Raw genomic sequence first — 18,846 nt, 5'->3', positions numbered from 1 at the left:
GGGTGAAAGATAAAAGAAATATTTATGTCTTTAATGTCCTATGAGGGATCTCTTCTTACGATAAAAATTAAACTCAATGTCTTCCAACTTAATGAACCTGTGATAATTTTAGGAAGGATGGTATCGCTACCACATATTACAGCTAAAAACTCCTCTTTAATTTTATTTTTTAATTTTATTTTTCATTTATTTATTTTTTTTTATTAAATCATAGCTGTGTACATTAATGCAATCATGGGGCACCATACACTGATTTTACATACAATTTGAAATATTTTTATCTTCCATTCTTGAGATACTTTACTAAGAAGAATATGTTCCAGCTCCATCCATGTAAACATGAAAGAGGTAAAGTCTCCATCTTTCTTTAAGGCTGCATAATATTCCATGGTGTACATATACCACAATTTATTAATCCATTCATGGACTGATGGGCACTTGGGCTTTTTCCATGACTTAGCAATTATGAATTGGGCTGCAATAAACATTCTGGTACAAATAACTTTGTTATGATGTGATTTTTGGTCTTCTGGATATATGCCCAGCAGAGGAATTACAGGATTGAATGGCAGATCTATTTTTAGATCTCTGAGTGTTCTCCATATATCTTTCCAAAAGGAATATATATGTTTACATGGATGGAGCTGGAACATATTCTTCTTAGTAAAGTATCTTAAGAATGGAAGAAAAAGTACCCAATGTACTCAGCCCTACTATGAAACTAATTTGGGGCTTTCACATGAAAGCTATAACCCAGTTACAACCTAATAATAGGGGGAAGTGGGAAAGGGAGGGGGGGTGGGTAGAGGGAGGGAGATTGGTGGGATTATACCTGTGGTGCATCTTACAGGGGTATTTGTGAAACTTGGTAAATGTAGAATGTAAATATCTTGCCACAGTAACTGAGATAATGCCAGGAAGGCTATGTTAACCATTGTGATGAAAATGTGTCAAATGGTCTATGAATCAAGTGTATGATGCCCCATGATCATATCAATGTACACAGCTATGATTTAATAAAAAAAAAAATAAAAAACAAACAACAACAACAAAAAAGAAATATATTTATCAAACTGGCTAACATAGCCTTCCTGATATTTTCTTAGTTATTGTGTTAAGACATTTATATTCTACATTTAGTAAGTTTCACATGTACCCTTGTAAGATGTACCCTTGTAAGATGTACCCTTGTAAGATGCACCGTAGGTGTGGTCCCACCAATTACCCTCCAACGTCATCATGTTGTGTTGAAGAATTTGGTTTCTGAAGCTAACATATCTGGCTTCAATTCCTAGCTCAACTCTATTTAAGAAGTCACATAACCATTTTGTGTTTGCTTTTCCAATAGCAAAATATATATAACAATTTTACCTACCTCATAAGTTTTCTATAATGATTAAATTAGTTAATAGATACAAAATGCTTACAACAATATCTGACACTCAGAAAGCTCTATGTAATTGTTAAAATATCTTTTCGTAATGCTACATCCATGTAAATAAGGCACATTTCCATTCTCAGAATTGTATAGTAGTGCACACAATAATTTAGAAATATATTTCCTACTATGTAACCTTGAGCAAATCAGTTAACAGTCTTGACATGCATTTTTTCCACCTGTGAGATGAAAAAATTGTTTTACATGATTTCTAAAGTGTCTTCTGTCCTCAAAAATAAAAGCCACTGAGATTTCATAGATTTACACTGTTACATCCAAGGACAATGTTTTACTATAACAATAGACTGATAAAAATTAAAGGAAATAAGTAATTCATTGCAGTCCTTGGTAAAAAATAAGTGATCAAAAATATTAAAGGAAATGCATGTTGACACGTATCTTTATTTTCTCATGTTGCAATTTCCCTGCACAAGGACAACTTTTATGTGGATTAGTTAGGCACAAAACTCTGCCCAAAAATATGTTGATTGGGATTATCATCATAGTTATGCAAACTGGAAGTTTTTAATTTAGTTTGATAACATCAGGAAAGGCTCTGTAAGACTCAAACACACATTTGTCTTAGGTGTAAACACAACTCTCCTTCCTTATTCTTCTACCATTTATACTTAATGGAAGAAAAATACTTTAAACCTTGTAAACATTTTTTTTTATTTATTTTATCTTCTTATTTATTTTAGTCTGAAAATCCTGAACATAAAAACTTTCAAAATAAATAGTGACCAAAGAGATCAAATTTAGGTGATGTGCTAATGTTTCTAAATAACTCAATTTTGATCAATGTACTATAAATCAGACCTTTCTTCTCTTCAATTTGTTGATACAAAGGTTTTGGGGTTTGAACTATTAATGCTGGGTTTTGGTAAAGCAAAAATAGTGCATTTCCATAAGACAAACTTGTATTTCTGTGCAACTGTTCTAAATTATCTCTCATCTATCCTCTGTATTGCTAAATTATAAAAAACTACACAGGAAGAAAATAATCAGCATTGAACATATCCCTAACATCCTTAAGGTGGGAGAATTAAGTTTGCAAACTCATCCCAGAAAAAGTGCTACCTACCTCACTGCTGAATATCATTACAGTCACCTTCGAAGTATTCCACTTGGAAAGCTACGCACCAATACTAGCAATTTAGTTCACCCTTCAAAGCACTTTTTCTAGAACAGTTCATGAACTTAATTATCAGACTTTGTATGATGACAGCTCTGATGGCCATCCTAGAGAAAGAGTTCCAAAATTGCTTAAAGGATGGACTAGGCATCAGTGTCTTCAAACGTGACCATAATGATATTCAGCTGTGAGGTATGTAGCACATTATCCATGATGAGTTTGTGAACTTAATTTCAGACCTCATATAACTATCTTATTTCAGACTGGTATAATACCAAGACAATGTATAAAAAATATCACTTGAAGATTGAAAGAGAGGCTTGATTAAACTCTTCTAGCCCTGATTATAGAGGGACAGTATTAAAGCAGTACTTCTACCTTAAAGAAAACAATAAAGGAAATCGTAAATGTGTATCTTAGAGCTTTGACATATAGTGACTCCCAGAAACACTGCAAATTTGGGTGCATTTTGGTTTGGAGATGTACTAACATCTTTCCCAGCCCTAGAGGATTGAGATAAAAGCTTGATGCAGCTAGATGGAGGCTTTGCTCTACTGTACATATGCCTGAGAAGAAGAGCAAGTGGCATGGAGAAGCAAGCAGATGAGAGGGGAGCACATGTACAGATGAAGAGAGACTTCTCAGAATTGCTAGACCCCTCCACACCCCAAATCTCTTCCAGAGGCTAGGAGCACCCCTGTTCATGGCATCTTCCCAATAAATTTCCCTCTAGCTTCAGGCAGTTCAAATAAGGGTTTGCTTACTTTTCAACCAAGAGAGCCCCCACTTAGGTCATATTTGTTAAAAACCCTCCTTGAAATTATAGTGATTCTGATATGAGGACAATTAATGACAATTAAGGTTATGGGGGGGAAGCAGAAAGAGGGATGGAGGGAGGGGGGTGGGGCCTTGGTGTGTGTCACTCTTTAAGGGGGCAAGACATGATTGCAAGAGGGACTTTACCTAACAATTGCAGTCAGTGTTGCTGAAAACACATCTGGGAACAGAACTGTGCCACTATGTTTATTCATATTTTGTCTTGATTTCCATTTATCTAGTCATATACGACATTGTTCTAATCAATCATGCTGTCAAAACAAAGCATGGGGTAAATAATTGCTTTCTCTGCTAGTATTTCCATCATAAACTTATACTCTTTTATTTATGTATATATTTCTTTAAGAAATAGCTTCCATCAGACCTGTAATCCTATCACTCTAGGAGGCCGAAGCAGGTAGATGGCTTGAGATCAGGAGTTTGAGACCAGCCAGAGCAAGAGCAAGATCTCATCTCTAAATTAGCTGGGTGTTATGGCAGGTGTCTGTAGTCCCAGCTACTCAGGAGGCTGAGACAAGAGAATCACTTGAGGCCAAGAGTTTGAGGTTGCTGTGAGCTATAACACCAAGGCATTCTACTGAGGGTGACAAAGTGAGACTCTGTCTCCAAAAAAAAAAAAGAAAGAAAAAAACAGAAATAACTTCCAGGCCAGGCACAGTGGCTCATTTTATAATTCTAGCACTCTGGGAGGGGAAGCATATCTCTACTAAAAAAAAAAAAAAGAAGAAGAAGAAGAAAAAAAAGGAAAAAGGAAATTATTTGAGCATTGTGGCAGGTTTCTGTAGGCCCAGCTACTTGAAAGGCTGAGGCAAGAGGATGGATCTCTTGAGCCCAAGAGTTTGAGGTTGCTGTGAGTTATGATAACACCATGGCACTCTACCCAGAGGGACAGAGTCAGACTGTGTCTCAAAAAAGAAAAAAAAAGAAAGAAAGAAAGAAAAGAAAAGAAATAACTTCCAAATTGAGTATTTCTCTGGAACCAAATTTCTCTTTAAAAAATGGGAAAGAATTCTCTCAATGGGGAAGCATAGAAGTAAATTCCACAAGGAGACAGTAGTCAAGAGCTTTATAATGTCAGTAACATGCTAAATAAATCTTAAATGGAGTAGGAGAAGAGATGTCTCCTTGGGACTCATAGCTGATAAAATTGAGGGAAGTTGTGTGTTATGATCTGATCCACATATATTTTTTATATAATGAGAATAAAACTTTGACTAAAATGTAAATAAAAACAGAGACCATTTTAATGCTGGGTCTTTTACTTTAAACTAGTTTATAAATGCTACATATTAGTTAAAAGAATCAGTTATGGGGATTGACTTTAGAACATTTGAAAATGTTTCCAACTGAAATGTAAACTTGAGATGCTCAAACATTTTTTAAATGTTTGATTAAAAATATTAAAATTTTGCTTGTACCACTTTTCAGAGGCACATCTATTTTGAAAATAATATAGTCTTGTGCTCGCTTCGGCAGCACATATACTAAAATTGGAACGATACAGAGAAGATTAGCATGGCCCCTGCGCAAGGATGAGACGCAAATTCGTGAAGCGGTCCATATTTTTAAAATGTTAAAAAAAAAAAGAAAATAATATAGTCTTATACTATAAGGTACTCTAGTTAAATACTTCCCTTATATTAAGAGTATCATATTTAACTAATTAAAATCTAGGACACCTTGTTAGATTTGAATTTCATATAAACAATAAATAAATGTTAATGTTTCTCTTGCAATTTTTTTATATTCTTATAAAAAGATTTATTATTTACCTAAAATTTAACTATGTGCTCTAGTATTTTTTCTGGCAATTTTACCTAAAATTTAACTATGTGCTCTAGTATTTTATCTGGCAATCTTTGCTACAAGTTTACAGATGTTTTTATTTTACTTTTATAGATTTACGTACATAAAAATCTGGGCATTTATACATTAGCCTTGATGTTGTACTTATAATAAACATACTATTAAAAAATAGAATACTTTGAATATAACCAACGAAATTAAATGAACAAAGATGCTTTGTTTTTGAAATAAGAATTTGTTGAAAATAATGTTTATAAGGTTGTTATTTAGTTTCTCTTTTCCATATTGAAGTCCAGCCTGAATAAGATTTGAACAACTAATATTTAAATGTTTATGTAATAACTGTTGAAGTTGCCTAGCTCTTAAAGAATACTGAGACTAAAGATGATAGCAGGGCAGCGCCTGTGGCTCAAGAAGTAGGGTGCCAGCTCCATATACCAGGGGTGGTGCGTTCAAGCTCAACCCCAGCCAAAACTGCAAAAAAAAAAAGATGATAGCAGTAGACATCTGCATAGCTAGAATGTAGTGGGGTACACAATATTCATATTAAGAGATAATCTCTTAAATTGTAAAGCTCAAAATAATGAAAGAGATTTAGAGAGATTGGTGGGAAACCTAAAGGACATGGATAGTTGTGTTTTATAGCATGGTTTTTAAACAGGCTCCTTTCCAAATAGAATCACTGTTGTTTTACTTTATCTCAATACATTTCCCATGACTTTCCTGGATTCTTCAAACATGCTTTAAAATAAAATGTTCTTTGTTCATTATGATTTTATTAATTTCTAAGTCAGATGAAGTTTGTTGCTCTTGCAATGAAAATCTGTTTTTCTGGCTTCCACCCTTGCTCCTTCCTTATCCCAATCCATTTCATGTGTGACTGCCATAGGAATGTTTGCAAAACCCAAATACAGTCAGGTCGATATATTGCTTAAAATCCCTTAAAGCTTCCTTTGTTCTTCAGATGAAATGCAAAGGTTTAACATGGATGGAATGAACTGCACCTCTCCCACCCTCATGATGTTCCATTTGCACTTGCCAGCTCTCTAGGGTGACACCAGACTCAACAAGAATCAGGCTAAATCCTATCAGTACTGCACATATGATTTAGATTAATCCACGACCTGTGTCATGAACTGAACTAGGAATGTGTCCCAGTTGAACATAGTCCTTTCCAGAGGAATAAGTTAGAATTTTAGCCTATTCTAGCTTTTGTATGAATTAATCACATCTGGAGCCTTCTTCTATCTAAAACTAGGTTCCTTTTATTGTTCCTGATTCCTAGAAGTCTGATTTCCTTTGTCAAGGACTGAAAAAAGAAATCATGAGCAGACCGATTACATGCCAAAAGCAGAAATGGAAAGAGTAGGGAACAGCCACAGGAATCCAAGCCTTGACTCAGATTCAGGAGTGATCAGAATGAATCCAAAAAGAGAGAACACATGGAGAAAGCATATACCTGAAAGCTTGGCGATTTTAACCGTATCTAGAAGTTTCTACTCCATTCAGTTCCCACTGTAAATCAGTCCTTGCCACACCCACCTGCTCATTCCTAACATCTGGACGAGCACTTTCATTTGTTCCTTCACCGAAGAAAATTTATCAAAGACATTCAATGCACAAAGGATTTGTAATACAACAATAGCTAGATATGATCCCTGACTTCAAGAAACTAACAGATGAAATGGAAAACAAATATAAAAGGAAATAAGATGCCAGATTTTACTGCTATGATCAACTTCAGAACAGGATTGTGTAGGAATTCAAAGGAGAGCATGGTCTATTTCTCCTGAAAAATAGAGGAGAACCAGAAAAGAAAAGAAGATACTAGTGTTTAAAAAATAGTCTGCATAAAAAGAAAAAATAGAAACAAAAGAAAAAGAAATGAAAAACACCCTGCTGCTTGCAGAGGAAAGGGAAGGAAAGATTTCTATAAACAACACAATCAGATCAACAAGGCAAGAATTTTATTTATTTATTTATTTATTTTTACAGATGAGAGCCATGAAATGCTTTTAGATACTGTGACTTATTTGACTCAGTAAATGCCAGAAGTTTAATTAGTGGGGAGTTCAGTCAAGAACTGAGGCATTCTCAATGCAGGTCCAATCTTTTTATACCATCCCAAGATGAACGTTTTCTCTCAACACAAAACTCAAGATGATTATGTCTAATTTAGAAGTTGCTAGCTGTACAGTTTTTTCCTGAATTGCATGATTAGTCTCACTATAAAATCTTTCAAGTGAAAGATGACATAGGAAGTCTCTCAGGATATTCTACCAGAATTCCACACTTATCTGTATTGAAGTGCTTATTTACGTTATGTACATACAATTTCTGTTTTATAAAGAGAGAAAAAGATTTCTTCTTATTTTTTTGTTATTTACACCCGCCTATATTTATTCTCTGAGCTCTTATGACCAACCATATCTCTTGTCAACCACAATAACTGAGCTTTGTGGAAGTCCTCTGAAGTTTGTAAACAAGTTCACTAGAAGCGTTGTTTGGCTTAAGCGGAGAAGGTAGCTGTAATCTATGGAAACAAATTAGCCTCCAATGCTCAGTGAGTTAACAAAAGTTTTCTCCTTATGGGACATGCTTCCTTTATCCTGTATTCCCTAGTATTTCAGAACTAAAAAAGAACACTTAACATTTCTTATTCTCTTGATGACATGAGCATTTTACTCTACTTAATTACTGCTCCTACTGTTCGGGGAATTTTAGTTAACAGTGTTTAGAGAATTGCACAAGATATCAGCACAAATAAAACTTAAATCAAAAAAAAAAACTTAGATCAAAATGTATTGCATGAAGTATGTAAAATACTAGCAGTAAGTCTCTGAGTTTAAATCCTGGCGGGGGGTGCACCTCATATAAAAAATTGATAAGAACATATGATTTCAGGCAATTTTCTCAGGGTGAAATTTCCTAATTTTTTTTTAAACCAAGTTGCAAGTTGCAGTAAACCTTACTAAATAAAAAGCTAGCTTACCAGCCACATGTATATGCATGTGTTCACCTATGTTCTCTTCCTGTTTTGTATTTACCCTGTGGTTGTGTGAGAGACTACTCACTCTTTGGAGAGTGTCCTGGAATCCACATGGTTAGGCCATTTAAGCCTCAGTTTCTAAGGCCTTATCTATAAAATCCATACTCAGTTGATCAAAGAATTTTGCTAATCAGACTTGAAAAAGAAAAAAAAAATGTTGATGCTGACTCTGCCAGGATAAATGTTTGGTTCCTGAACGATTAGTTGTTTCAAATCTGATTCTTAAAGCCATAAGTTATACCCTACCTTTGGAGAAATGGAAAGATTAAATGATAATAAAATAAACATAATTAAAACTATGAAAAAAGCCTGTCTTCTCTGGACAGTGCTAATGATCTCATGTCTGCTATTGACTCCTTTTCTTTTCTATTTGCAGATAAGGTAAGTCACCATGAGACTGAGATCTAGCAGTTTCAATGCTGTCAGAATAGATTTCCTCTCACGAGAAGGGGCATAGAGTCCAAAGAGTTATAGGGACTTGGAAGATGGTCTAGTTTCTCTATCCCAGCAGTCAGTTCTCACTGGTAATCAGGACAATTTATCCTAACCTTAACATCTTCCCACAAAAGGGGATTCCCTCCCTTGACAACCTACTACAAATTTGGACAATCCTTATTTTCTTTGTAGCTCATCCCCAATAATCCTAACAAAATATAAACCCATGGTGTTTATTCAGCTTTCAAAAGGCCACTTATATTTATTTGAAAGGTAGTCATTACATCATCAGCTTGAAAATTCTCCCTTATCCAGACAGAATATGTTTATTCCTTTGACCTTTCCTTAAAGGTTATATGTTCCCCTAAATTCATTTGTTTTTCTCCTGACCAACTAGTGTTCTTTACTATTATAATTAATACTATTTCTAAATGATTGTGTGGAGCAAAGATGCTGATGGTAGTGGGTGGATCAGTAGGGAAAAAAATGTCATGGGCTTTTTTTTCTTGTTCTAACCAATGACTGTTTCTCAGATAACTAAGGTTCACACTGACTCTGGTCAAGAAGAAAGTATTTTCTGTGTGTGAAAATCAAAATGACTCATGTGCACATCATACTTTATGACCACCCTAAAATCTATCCAAATAATATAGGCAACATTTTTCTCAATAATTTTAATTTCGTCATGTTGGTAAGGAAAAATAATTGCTGGTAGAGAGGAAAATGATATTGTACAGGGAAAAGTGATTTGAGGGTCAAAAGAACAAGGTAGTTTTTGGGCAAAATTTAAACACACACATACACATTCCCCCTAAACAAACATTTATTGAGCATCTATCATGTGCTATGAGTTTTCCTAAGGACAAAAACAGAGGATACCCCCCAAAATGTATACACATTTTATGAGGGAAAAAATTCGTATTAAAATTTTGCTACTCAAGTCACATTTGACTTATGCTATATGGGAGAGCAAATGTTGTTGGTATTTATTGAGTAGTACAATTTTAATACAGTTTTCTTTTTCCTTTTATAAAACGTGTACATACTTTCTGGCATGCTCTATATATTGAGTGTTCTAAACCTATTCTAATTCTTACAACAATCACATAAGATAGCTGTTCACAATAATATTCTCATTTTGCACACTGTGAGCTCCAAAATCAGAGAAGTTAGATAATTGTCCTAATGTCATATATCTGGTGTGTTGAAGATGTGCAGGTTCACAGCATTGTCCTCTGTGCAATGCTCATTCCCCACATCAAAGACACCTCCTGTTGTCCCTGTACAATCAGAAGTGTGAATACAATGACTAATGCACTTTCCTTTGATCCTTTTCTGCTCATATTTCCTACCTGAGTACTTTTTTTTTTTTAGAGACAGAGTTTCACTTCACTACCCTCAGAGATTGCCGTGGCATCTCAGCTCACAGCAACCTCCAGCTTTTGGGTAAGGCAATTCTCTTGCCTCAGCCTCCCAAGTAGCTGGGACTACAGGCGCCCGCCACAATGCCCAGCTATTTTTTGTTGCAGTTTGGCCGGGGCTGGGTTTGAACCTGTCACCCTCTACCTGAGTACTTTTATGGGACAAAATACTGGAAACTTCTTTTTCCCTAGGATACCAATTTGCAATAATTTCCGGTGGTTTTTACATTTGTGCATATAGATAGTTGGAGATCTAGATGAAAGAATGAACAAGGTATTATATTGACACAGCTTTTGCTATGAACCTACATTTCGGAAAATGTTTAATGATAGAATTTTCAAATTCATCTAACTATATATATAATACTTATATAAATAATATGTAAAAGCTAGTATTTTATTACCTTAAATATGTGTACTCCACAGTTTTTAGATGTGAATGGAATATCTTTTACTGCTCAATTGCTCTCCTTTCCTCAACCCAGTAAGATGCATCCTGGTGAAATATAATTTCCTGGAGTCTGTAGACTGAGAAGTGCTTCTGGTACCTTAATTATTGCATTGCTGGTAAATCAAAGTAATTTAAAGACGGCCAGCCTTCCAGTCAAGCCATTGCAGAGGACCAGATTAGTGGTGCTGCAGTTACACCACAAATAATGTGCCAGACGTTAGAAACAGACGGCTGCTTTTGCTCAGCAAATTAATAATTCTCAGATGTCTACTCTTTAATTTCCCGTACATTTCAGATCAACATTTTCCCCCCTTAACAGTATTCTTTCATTGCATTTTTTCATGTCTTTTTTCAATAACATGACATTGTGTTTGTCTTTTAACTGTGGGGTTCACATTGTTCTTGACTCACTCTTTAATTATATTGACGATCAGAGCTTCAACTGCATGATTTATTTAGCTTTTATTTGGCATGAACTAGAATTGACTCTGTTTAGGTTTAAAAAAAAAAAAAAAGACTTGCTACAAAATGGACCTTGTCATTTTGTCATTTTAATCTCTCTAAGGACAGTTTTATTATCCGCTATTTCGTTTTGTGGTTAGTGCCACTAAACCTTGTGTTGAAAGGGGCTTTTCTCATCCCTCCCTTGTGAGGTGTGAACGATGATGCCGTGGTGCACGCTTTACTTATCCTTCACCATCTTCTCATGCCATCCCTCTTTTTCTTCATATCCTTCCTGATTTCTCCTTTATAAAATAAATAGCTTTCCCAGGAGGGTGCTACCCAAGAAAATATCTATTTCCAAGAGATTTAAGAAAGCCTATGGGTTTTTTTTCTATGACATTTCTATAAGGATTGCAATAATTTCCTTATGTGGAAAATTGTTATGTAGGAACATAGAAAAGCACTCTCCCTCTCCTATGTATTTTCCTTCATCCTATAAAGCTTATGCACTCAAGCTCATATGATTGGAAATTTGTACAGTCCCTTGCAGTTTGGAAGACACTTTCACTTACTTTACCATGTGTAATCCCCTTTTCAATATTACCAGGTTGACAAGAATGTACTGTTACCCTCATTCTATAGATGAGGAAACAGATTCAGAGAATTAAGTGAAATACTTCATCTGGAGTCATATGACAAGTAAACGGCAGAGTGGAAATTCTGGTGTGACTTGCTTTTTGGTTTGTTTTTTTGCATGCTACACCAACAGTTTACACTGGCTAAAATAATTTGCCATGTTGAATTGCAAACAGAATCTTTTAAAATCTGGCCTTATATCAAATTAAAACAACTAATAATCTTCCAACAATAATATATGTAATTAAAATATAAAAATATTGGATGGTGTTATTATTCCCAGGTCCTCTGAAGAGTCATTCAGGAGGAGTCAAGACTATTCAAGGGAATAGTCTGTTTTTATTTTGCCATTTCTCACCCAGGTATAATCTTCCACTGTCTGATGATGTTACAGGCTGTAGCATGTACATGACCGATGTCTATGGAATATAAGCCTTCATAATGCCATTTTATGGAGCAGCTTCGTTGAGAGATAGTAGCTACTATCTGTTACTAGAATTATAGCATTGTATTTAAGAGTTGGAAGTGAGTTTAAAAATGTTTTGGAAGCATCTCTAATTCAAAGCCAGTTTTATTATGTGTTAAAATAGATTCTACAGTCCACTAATCTAAAATACAAACTACATGGCTTTTAATGAAAATAAAATGAATATTTAGTGTAGTGCTTAATTTTTTAAGTTAATTACTGTGTAGTCATACCTTTTTAATAACTCCTAACTTGTGTATCACAATGTTGGGGACAAGTATAAGGTCATATAGTAAACTTAAGGCTTGATGCTTGAATGTGTATTTTAACAAATGAGATACGTTAGATCTCAGTAAATACGTTTAATGATGCAATTATTATTGTTAGCACTTTAAATAAATGGAATTTTAAATATTGCAGAGGTCTTTACTTTTTTCAACAGAGGAGGAAAAGATAATTGAAAGTTAATGAATAATAGAAAATATACTTCCATGGAAAGTGTTTATGACAATCGTTTACCTCAATGGGTATTTAGTAAACTAACTTCGGCTCTCATTTTAACAAACAATTTACCCAACTTCGATTGGCTCCTACTACTATGTGCCAGGCCCTCAGGGTACAAAGACAAATAAGCTGTTCTTCATCACTGCAATGTTCTTGTTGGGGTAGAACATGTTCTGTGTAAAGAATGAGGTATCTGAGAAAGATTGGGAAAGCACCAGTAGAGTGCAATTCTTTTTGACAGTATTAGCAGGGATTTGAGGTATGGGGAGAGGGGCAAGAGAGAAAATATTATGTACTAGAAGTTGAAGGAAGTGCCTGAAGAACAAGTCTGACAGAAGAATGGGAAGAAATTAGATTTGGGTATTCTAAAGCTTGTGTAAATTCATCTTTGCCCCCTCAAGATATTAATATTAATGCTTTTGTCAAACACAAAGTATGTCCAGGGTATTCAAAATAAAAATAAGATCTAGGTATTTGCAGGTCATTAAGGGTGATTATCATGATCGGTAGCAACTCAACAGGGAAACAAGTGAATCCTTTAAGAAGCTTGATTCTCAGGGCCAGTGTGGTGGCTCATGCCTGTAATCTTAGCACTCTGGGAGGCTGAAGCAGGTGGATTATTTGAGCTCAGGAGTTCAAGACCAACCTGAGCAAGAAGGAAACCCTGTCTCTAAAAATAGTGGGACTTTGTGGCAGGCGTCTATAGTCCCAGTACTTGGGAAGCTGGTTTGAGGTTGCTGTGACCTGTAACGCCAAGGCACTCTACCCGGGGTTACACGATGAGACTTGGTCTCAAAAAAATAAAGAAGAAGAAGCGTGGTTCTCACTTTAGCAGAAAGGAATGTGAGTACCCAGGCATGAATTTCCCTAGTTTTCTTACTTACAGTATCTTTATTGATACTGTTGAGGTCCAGGTTATTACCCAGCTGATGACAATTATTAGTTTACAGTTCACTTTGATTCAAGCTTCTGTTCCTGAATCGTCGAGTTTCCAGAACTGGAGCTTGTGTAGTTGCATTTTCTTTTCCCCGGTGCATATATTGGCCTGTGAGCTTATTAAGGCAAATCTTAGAATATAAATTTGTAGCAGTGTCATATGTAACAAAAAGAAAGATGAAAACAAACAATTTTGTAAAATATATTGTCTAAAAAATGGTACCTGTTAAGTATTTTATACTGATTTGCTTGGATCTTCACAATAGGTAGGAAAATGATGTCTTTCTGTAATAATCTTAAAAGGATCCTTTAATTGGAGATCTAATGAAGATAACAAGAATTACTTGAGAATAACAATCCATACAGTTAAGATAAAATAGAAACTATTTGTTGTTTTATATTTAACAAGCAAAAGTAAATGCAAAATCTGCTTCAAATATGGCTTCCTGAAAGGCTCAATTTTGATCCATCCTGGTTCCTGCTCCCCTGCCATCATTGTCCTTCTAATGATATTGTCCTGTGTCCAATGCTAATACCATACCATTTTATCTAAAGTTAGTTTAACTTTAGTTAGTTATGGTTCATTTTTTTTTTATTTGCACTATCACATACACCTTCAAATTGCTTGCTGTTGCTTCCACTTGAGCCTAGGAATAAGTCTTCTTTCTAGGTCTGCGTGGGACACTGTGCTTTGTGTGGCCTTTGTCTGCAGTGTTTTGCCTGAAGCCACATTTGGTGGACTAGTTGGTCACTTTCTCTTTGGCCTAAACTGATGATGGCTTGCCTCTCACTCCTTCAAGACAAAAGTTACAACACTGTGCCATTTACTAAGGTCAAATATTAAGCATGCACCTAGTATAGAATCTCAGGATTTGCTCTTCCATCCACTTAATGTCTGTTGTTTGATAAGCACCAAAGGAATTAGATGAGCACTGGATTTGTCTTACTTTGTTATTCAGGGCAGTGCAAACCAGAAGCAGATACCTGCTAAATGTGAAATGAGAATTTATTCTCTAAACTCTAGTTATGGGTAATTTGTTTACATCCTTAATTTTCAAAAATGTAGAAAAGCGACTCTGAGACCCAAGCAAATGTCTTTTGCATAAGAGCCACAGAAGACACTTTACCAGCCTAGCATCTTCATCCTTTTTAATCCACTTGGGTTTTTTCTCTCATATTCACCAAATAAATAGCTTGTCTTAATTACCATATACCTTTACTAGCCCATATGAACTAGTGTCAAGTAGTAATTTACATAATTTTATGCAAGCAATGTATGTGTTCCTTGATTTGTTGCTTGTTTAACTTCATTCTCTTTTTTTAATCTTTTTTTATTATTATTATTAAATCATAGCTGTGTACATTAATGCGATCATGGGGCACCATACACTGGTTTTATAAACAGTTTGACACATTTTCATCACACTGGTTAACATAGCCTTCCTGGCATTTTCTTAGTTATTTTGTTATTAACTTCATTCTCAAAAACTTCTGTCATATACATATTACTTCTATGGTAAGCTTCATTTTTTCACACTGATTAATCCATCAAATTTTCTCTCATTCTTGCTCTAAAACTGTGATGATGATGGTTTATTAACATTTTTAGAGTTCATATCTTTGCCTTAAAAAATGTTTACATGAAAATATTCTCAAGACAAAAGTTGCAAACAGCACAAAATTATACAAAACAAAACATTCAAGTCTCTCTTTACTTCCTGTCCAATTCACTCCCCTTCCCAGAACTAACCATATCAACAGTTTGGAATATATTTTCCTTCTCATCATTCTATGAATTTACATATATAAATATGTATGCAACATGGAATAGACAGATACATTAATTTACATAACCATATGCATTGTTCTGTGATGTACTTTATTTATTTAGCCATATGCCTGATAGGTGATTATACGATATACTATATGATAATACATACAGTTCTACCTCCCTCTTTTTAACAACCTCAAAATACTCCATAATACAGAGAAACCATGCATATTTTAAATGCTTTTCAATTGTGGAAGCTTTGAGTTCACTTTTTTTTTTTTTTTTTGCGCTATTCTAATGGTAAAGCAATGAGCATCCCTTGTTGGCATATGTTGATATTGTGTGTGATAATTTCTGGAGATTAAATTTTTCCAGTTAGAATTTCTGTGTCAAAACAAAATTTCATAATCCTAATTTTGATATGCTTTGCAAATTGTCTTTCAAATAGGCTTTAACAATTTGCACATCAACCGCAAGATGGACATTTGATATCTTTTTTTTTTTTTTTTTTTGTAGAGACAGAGTCTCACTGTACCGCCCTCGGGTAGAGTGCTGTGGCGTCACACGGCTCACAGCGACCTCTTACTCTTGGGCTTACGCGATTCTCTTGCCTCAGCCTCCCAAGCAGCTGGGACTACAGGCGCCCGCCACAACGCCCGGCTATTTTTTGTTGCAGTTTGGCCGGGGCTGGGTTTGAACCCGCCACCCTTGGCATATGGGGCCGGCGCCCTACTCACTGAGCCACAGGTGCCGCCCGGACATTTGATATCTTAATTATACTTATTATTTTGCCAACCTTATGAATAAAAATGTATATCTCATATGCATTTGCATTTTTTATTGTTAATAAGGTTGAGTCCTTTTCATTTGTTTTGTGAACACTTATTATGCTGAAAATTCCCTGACAATTCATTATATTCTTACTTTTTCCTATTGATTTCTTAATTTCTTAAAACAGTACACATATTCCAGACGGTAATCCTTTGTGTATACCATTAATTTGGTGGTGACTGCCAATAGTAAGCCCTCTATACTTATGCTTATTTTTATATATCTTATTTATACCAGTAGTTATTAAACTCCATTAGTTCAGAGTCCTTGTTTTACATCTACTGGCCTTAGTACCCCAGATAGACTAATACATAGGCACTTAATATTGATTGTCAACTGACAATCTGTGTTTGGAGACTACACAGAAAAATAAAGACAGAGATCAGCAGAAATGTGTTGCTGGTTCAAAGCTCAAGGCCAGGAGAAATCAAATGTAGATTATTAGGTGAATTATCCATCCTGAATGTGTAAAACCAGAAGTTGGAAGTTAATCTCCTTATTCAGACATGTTACTCCTCATTTTGCCTGTTTGGTTGTTCAGTTCATCAAGTGCCATGCTTATTTTCACTAATTTGTTTACCTCTTCCCACAATAATCGACATGGAAAAGTGGTTCAAGCCAAAAGATATTCAAAGGCTTCTGTTATGAAGGCATGTCTAAATGTGATTCCACAGGCTGTATGCAAAAGCCAACTAAAACATTTGGACACATTTCATTTGTCAAATCACTTGTGTTCCACGCTTTTTTTTTTTAATTTAGCTTATATTTAATAAAAATCTTTTCAACGTACATATTTATAAGCACATGATTTTGCATGTAGCTGTAAATGCTTTTAAGTGAACAGAGGTGCTAGTTTTCTCAAGAAGAAAGGATATGTTCAAGAATCAAGCAAAATACAGCAGCCCTTTCCCTATATTTTACAGTTTCTCTCACTCATAATTTACATATACACTTCACTTCTGAATTCATTTATTCACTAATTTGCCAAGTCCTTAGGTAACACACTCAATGTGTTCTGTCTTTAGTCAAGGAAGTATGGTTTATGGTTTGGAAGGATATGATTTGCTCTAAATGAAGTTTCAAAAAAACCTTGAGTTAATTTTTCATCAGTGTTCTTATGCAGTTTGTGGAGAAAACTGTCTTTCTCACTCATCCTGTACATAAAATCCTAAAACAGCTTTTTTTGCTTTAGTTGTCCATGTTTTGTTTTACTAGGAGGGAGTTTAAAGGATAGATGTGGGTAAATCTTTCTCTCAAAGCTCTCCTGGATTGTGTGTGTATGTGTGTGTGATCTATATATTTTGCACAATCGAATTCAAGTTTTTTGATTCTTCATAAAATCCTTGGAGATTCTCTTACATGTCAAGATATCAAAGTGGTCATTTTACAGGCATAACAACAACAATAATTATTTAAAGGTTTTAGAATATCTCTACTTTCAATGAGAAATTTTACAGACAGGAAAAATAAATTGTGTATTCAGACGTTCTTGGATAACTTTTTAAGTGAAATGAACCACTCCAATTATACCACTAATAAGCCCATTAAAATTCTAAAAAAGATGGTTTAAGAATTTAATATAGAGCAAGATGGCAGCCGAGTAACAGCTTCCTTGCATCTGGGCACCGTGAGTCTGGGGAGATAGGACTCCAGGCATCTCTGGCTGGTGGGATCTGCCTATCATCACCCCTGAGAGGATACAGGGAGTCAGCGAGAGACTTCTGGACCCCAAGAGGAGGACTAAAACAGTGGAAAAACGGCAAGTGGTCGCGTGTGTTCAATGCGTCTAAACCTGCCCGCAACTGTAAGTTCAGTAGCAGCGAGACTGCAAACCAGAAAGGCCTTACCTGTGAACTATTTTGGTGTCTTTGGACTTGGCACTCAGCTGAACTGCCTTGGGGAGAGCCTGAGGGGGAGTGCGGAGAACTTTGGCCTTTGTCTAGGGCCCCAGTCTGAGCCGCTGAGCCAGACGGAGCTAATAGTGTTTGGCTCTGGATCACAGGCAGCCATTCTGAGCGATCTGCCCCGGCAAGCTCCGCCCTCAGGGTCGCAGAGCTGGAATTGGGTGGGAGCTGGTAACCCAGTGACCAAGTAGCCTAAGGGTGGGGTCTGAGCCGCCTTGCAGCCCTAACCCTCGGGGGCAGAGGGAGACAAGTTTTGGCACACAGGGTAAGTGGATACCCACTTCAGCAGTGATTCCAGCAACAAGCACTTCCCTGGGAAAGCTTCTGCTCAGGAAGTGAAAAAGCGCAAAGAGCCTTTTAAGTGGGCTGAAGAGAGATTTAGGGTGTCTACCTGCTGGGGTTTGAGAAACTAGCAGCCTCCAGTCCTATCAGAACTGTGATTAACATCTCATACTCCAGAAGACCACGTGTTGCCCAGACAATATTCAACAACATATACATACTGCTTTGTTTTTGGTTGTGTTTTTTTTTGGTTTGGTGGGGTTTTTTTGTTTATTTTGATGTTGTTGATTGTTGTTTTGTTTTTTAAGTTCAACCTTTTCCATACAGATCCTTTTTCTTTCTCAATTTTTCTAGTTTAATTATAATTTCCCATTGCTGCCTATTTCAATAATTAGAACTTCATTTTTGTTAGTGTTTCTACCGCTATTATTTGGTTTTTCCAGCCAATTTTATCCCATAAAGTTTTCTGTTTGCTTGTTTTGGTTTGATTTATAGCATTT

General features: G+C 35.6%; 1 protein-coding gene and 1 non-coding gene across 2 annotated transcripts in view; both read left to right on the top strand.

Moving 5' to 3' along the window:
* LRP1B (LDL receptor related protein 1B) overlaps nt 1-18,846 on the top strand; it is a 2,318,354-nt gene that overhangs the window by 517,503 nt on the left and 1,782,005 nt on the right. The gene's annotated exons all lie outside the window — the stretch shown is intronic.
* LOC128590929 (U6 spliceosomal RNA) lies at nt 4,871-4,977 on the top strand. Its single transcript, XR_008381390.1, has one exon. It is a non-coding gene; the product is annotated as a U6 spliceosomal RNA (small nuclear RNA).

Source organism: Nycticebus coucang, chromosome 7, assembly GCF_027406575.1.
Source record: "Nycticebus coucang isolate mNycCou1 chromosome 7, mNycCou1.pri, whole genome shotgun sequence".
In the NCBI taxonomy this organism is placed as follows: Eukaryota; Metazoa; Chordata; class Mammalia; order Primates; family Lorisidae; genus Nycticebus; species Nycticebus coucang.
This window is presented reverse-complemented; position numbering and strand designations above follow the sequence as displayed.